The sequence below is a fragment of the Sapajus apella genome, unplaced genomic scaffold (assembly GCF_009761245.1).
Source record: "Sapajus apella isolate SASKATOON/1434 unplaced genomic scaffold, GSC_monkey_1.0 scaffold62, whole genome shotgun sequence".
NCBI classification, from domain to species: Eukaryota; Metazoa; Chordata; class Mammalia; order Primates; family Cebidae; genus Sapajus; species Sapajus apella.
This window is the reverse complement of record NW_022437002.1, coordinates 19953186-19958040: the sequence shown is the minus strand read 5'-3', so window position 1 is coordinate 19958040 and position 4855 is coordinate 19953186.

Here is a 4855-nt window from a genome sequence, read left to right as displayed (position 1 = left end):
GGAGTAAGCCCTCTCCAAACAGCCTGCTCCCATTACCTCTCTGACCTCATCCCCTGTGTTCCAGCAACACTGGCCTTCAGGACATCAGTCAGCCCTGCCTCAGGACATTTGCATCTGCTGTTGTCTCCACCTGGAGTGATCTTTCCCCAGATCTACCCATGGCTACCTCCTTCACTCCTTCAGGTCTTCCTTTCCTGACCACGCCATTTAAAGTTGTGTCACTCCCTCCCCCCAGCATTCTCTGTCTCCTCCTCTGCTCTTTATTTCTCTCCATTGCATGTATCAGCATCTTAGATTTTTAAAACATTTCTAAAGTGTTGGCTAACTGCCTCAGAATTACCTGGGAGAACTTGTTTAAAAATGCAGATTCCTGACCCCCACCAGACCAGCTAAATCAGGATCTCGGGAATAAGACTGGCTATTTGCATTTTATAAATGCTTCCTAGGTAATTCTGATGCACAGACAGGATTGGGGACTGTAGAAAATCACTGAAATGAACCAAAGTCCCTCACAGGTGGGACATCATCTGAATCGCCCAAACCCCAGCCTCACCTGCATAACCTGCCCTGCCCCTGGCAATGCTGCCCACGCAGCCTCCCTCATGCTACATGAAACGACTTGCTGTTCTCTGACCATGGCATCCATTTAGACTTGTTCAACTTTTGCTCATGCCCTCTCCTCTGCTCCAACTGCCCTCTCCAATATTCTCAATTTATTCTCCAAAGCACTGCGGAGAAGCCACCTTCTCTGGGAAGCCTGCCTGTCCCCTTCCCGCCCCCCAAGTCAGAATCCCTAATTTCTTCCTCCACTCAGAGGATCTTGCACATATCATTGGTACAGGATTTATCACACATTTTAGAATCAGTTTTCAAATGCTTGTTCTCAGTAGACTATGGCTCTGAATAAAACAATGATTGAGTCAGATTCATTGATATTTCCAGTACCTAGAATAGTACTTGGCACATAGCTGGTGCTTCCTATGCTGAGTGCATGAGCGAATGTATTAATAAATACATGGGCGTTTAAGTTGATGCATGCTTAGGAAAGCCAGAGTTGCAAGGCTGATATCATTTGTCTTCAAACTGACCCAGCATTTTCCAGTTTCATCTGAGCACAGCTGACCATCACTGACAGCTCAAATTTGCTCTTACGATAAAACAGACCCTGACAAGCTCCCTCCTACCCATCTGTCAACAAGTGACCCAGCTTAGTTAAGATGCACTCCCCTCCTCAAGGGCTTTACTCTGTTTCAAGGTGAATCCAAGCCTTCTGCTACAAAAGTTCTAGCTATCAAAGCAGCCCTTGGGGAGTTCTTTAGTTCATGGAAAGGACTTTCTCTTACCTCACCGAAGTCAGGTGATTCTTAGGGCACTGCATCACAGAATTGGAGACGTGCCCCTGATGGTGCTCCAGGCAGAAAGGAAAGACAACATCACACACACATGAAAGTAGCAGGACAGCCCTCTAGTTTGGCAGGAATAATCAGAGATCTCTGGGTGTCGCCTCCTCACTCTTCAGATGCACAGAGAGGGCCAGAGCAATTTGGACAATTACATCCCTTGTGGAACTCAGTCCTTCAATGGGAGGCTCCTTGCCTTCCCCGCCTCTTGCCCCTTCCAAAGAATGGCTGGACTTCCTCTTAATGAGAGACATAATTTATGTCAGCTGGGCTTAATTAGCGCCAAGCTCTCTTGGGCCACCAAATGTCCCGCTGGCCAGCATCTGAGGGCTGTCTGGCAGGACATATTTGGATGATGAAGCCATGCTGCATGCTAAACTCAGCACAGGAAAGAGCAACTTGACTTGGATGCCCACCAAAGACTGCCAGGCTTGGCTCCTGCCCACAAGTTGGGCAACAGGCTGTTTGGCAGGGGATGGGCCCATGCTTCTCTGGTAGGAGGGGTGAGGCTGGTCTAGGAGTGCACCACCCCAGGGCAGGATGCCCTCCTTGGGCTTGGCTGGGCCCAGCAAGTATAGGCAGTGACAGAACCCTGAGCTGTGAGCCAGGAGGTCTGGACTCAGAGCCAGCTCCTCCACTAACACCTTACTGGGTGACCCTAGACCCATTGTTTATCTTCCTATCTATGCTTCAGCTTCTCATCTGTAAAGTGGGAAAGATTTCTTTGCCTGACTCAAGAAACACTTAAGGGACATACACAATACCAAAAAAGCACTTACTCTTTTTAGACCTCGGTTTCCTCATCTATAAAATGGGACAAGCATGGCATTTCCCTCAGAGAGCTAGTATAAGTTTAGGTGTGGATTAATACATGGTGCCTGGCAAGGAATCCGAACTAAATCAGCTGTTACCTATTCCCTTCATATGATTAGTATTACATTGGCTTAGCCATTCCCTCTCTCTGACTCTTAGTTCTCTAATATGCCTTCTTCACAAGGGTTGGTGTGTAAATCAAATTTGGAAACTGTGTCTGAGAAAGGAGCTTATGTAAGTTGTACAACTAAGAATTGGTAGATTGGGGCTCTAAATTTAGATCTGTCTGACCCTCAAGCCTCAGTTCCATCTATAATAGTAATATCCACTTACCACCCACTGGTTTTCAGATTCTGCTTTCCGTGCTGGGTGTGCAGCATGGAGCTGGACTGGAGAGCCTAGACATACAAAACAGACACAGCCCCCCATTGCCACTCCAGATCTGCCCTGTTATGTTCCTGGTAGCATTTCTGAAAAGCCCATCTTCCAGGAGAACAGGCTAAAACAGAAAGCAAGGAGGGACTGTCCGGAGCCCCCAGTAAGTCAAGTGGGGGCCCTGAAGAGAATAACCACAAGCTCCAGGCTCTGTCCAGACCTGCCCCAGGTGCATGCCCAGACCTACGAGGCCACACAGCCTCCTTCTTCGTCTGCTCTGAGTCTTCCCTGCTTTATAGGGTGGAGGCTCAGAGTGGGAGAAAGAGCACATGGCTTTTAATCCCAATCCTATCACTGACTTTCTGCAAGACATTGGAGAAGCACTTTAAACTTTCTGGGCATGAGAGTATTGTATGTGAAGTGGAAGTGCTGTGCACACTCGTTAATATGGGTGTGCTTCTCACATATTCCTCACAACAGGATTTTTTGCCCCTATAAACTTTTAGGCAGAAGGATGACTGACTCCTCTTGGCTTTGTGCTTCGTTCTGTTGAAAGAAAGAAGGAAAGAAAGAAAGAGAGGGAGAGAGAAAGAAAGAGAGAAAGAAAGAAAGAGGAAAGAAAGAAAGAAGAAAGAAAGAAAGAAAGAAGGAAAGAAAGAAAGAAAGAAAGAAGGAAGAAAGAAAGAAAAGAGAAAGAAAGAAAGAAAAGAAGGAAAGAAGGAAGGAAGGAAGGAAAGAAAGAAAAGAAAGAAAGAAAGAAAGAAAGAAAGAAAGAAAGAAAGCCAGCCAGCTGGGCGCGGTGGCTCAAGCCTGTAATCCCAGCACTTTGGGAGGCCGAGGCGGGTGGATCACGAGGTCAAGAGATCGAGAACATCCTTGTCAACATGGTGAAACCCCGTCTCTACTAAAAATACAAAAAATTAGCTGGGCATGGTGGTGCGTGCCTGTAATCCCAGCTACTCAGGAGGCTGAGGCAGGAGAATTGCCTGAACTGAGGAGGCGGAGGTTGCAGTGAGCCGAGATTGCGCCATTGCACTCCAGCCTGGGTAACAAGAACGAAACTCCGTCTCAAAAAAAAAAAAAAAAAAAAGAAGAAAGAAAGAAAGAAAGAAAGAAAGAAAGAAAGAAGGAAGAGAAAAGAAAGAAAAGAGGGAGGGAGGAAGGAAGGAAGGGCAAACAATCCCCCCTTATTAATGTCTCTCGGACACCCAGCTGGGGGATGAAGAATGCAAGGAAGATGGCCACGGAGCCCAGAGAAATCTGCAGCTCTTCATCTCCACTTGGAGGAGTGCAGACCCAGGCCCTCGCCAAGCCATGAGAACATGAGAGCCTGCAACTCCCAGAGAAATAAACATGCTTCAGAGTGAGAGGGGAGCCAACGGAAGTCAATCAGCTCAGAGAGACTTGAGACATTTTTGGATCTTTAAGGCAGAGCATTAATTCATTTTGGGGAGTTGTGGGCTGCTAGACCCAAAATCTGGACCCAAAATCTAGTCTACAGAAATTAAAATCTGCCCGTGTATGCCTTAAGTTTTCACCCCAAACCTGCCACCATCCTCAGCTACCTTCTTTCCTCCTGAGCAACTAGGACCCAGTCTCCTGATTGTTTTTATTCAACCGTCCACACCCTCCACCCTAGGACTGAGCAGGTGGGGTGCTCAGTAGATATTCCATCCACAATCCTCAGCCCTTATTGATCAGCGGCCCCTGTAGACTGTAAGATGTGATCGCCAGGAGCCATCCCTGTTCTCAGTAGGTGGCAGGTGTCTACTTCAGCTGAACTCACACATGTTGCAGCCCATGGATTCCAGAAAGGATGGTCAGCTCAGATGTGATTCATCCCAGCCACAGAGCCTCTGATAAGGGAATATGTGATGGAATGTGTGAACATTCAGATTTAGGGTCAAGAGACACCCTGATTCAATCAACTTATGAAGAAATACATGTCTGTTTATTAATCAGCAGATGGTATCTTTCTGATCTCCCAGTTGGTGGGTGTGGGGAACCCAGAGAAACTGGGACAGAAGAGCTATATGAGAATGGAATGAACATTCATTTATAAAAAAGTTAGTCACTGAATGGGGAAAAAAGGTCAAAGACAGAAAGCAAATTTAACCCATAGTATTATCGTAAAGAATAACAGTAGGATTTCCTAATTCTGCAGAAATTTCTTACTTTCCCAGAATCTAGTTTCACCCTCACCATGACCTCATCAAATAAGACTCCTTATGACCATTTTATAAATGGGAAAATGAAGGCAGCTAGCA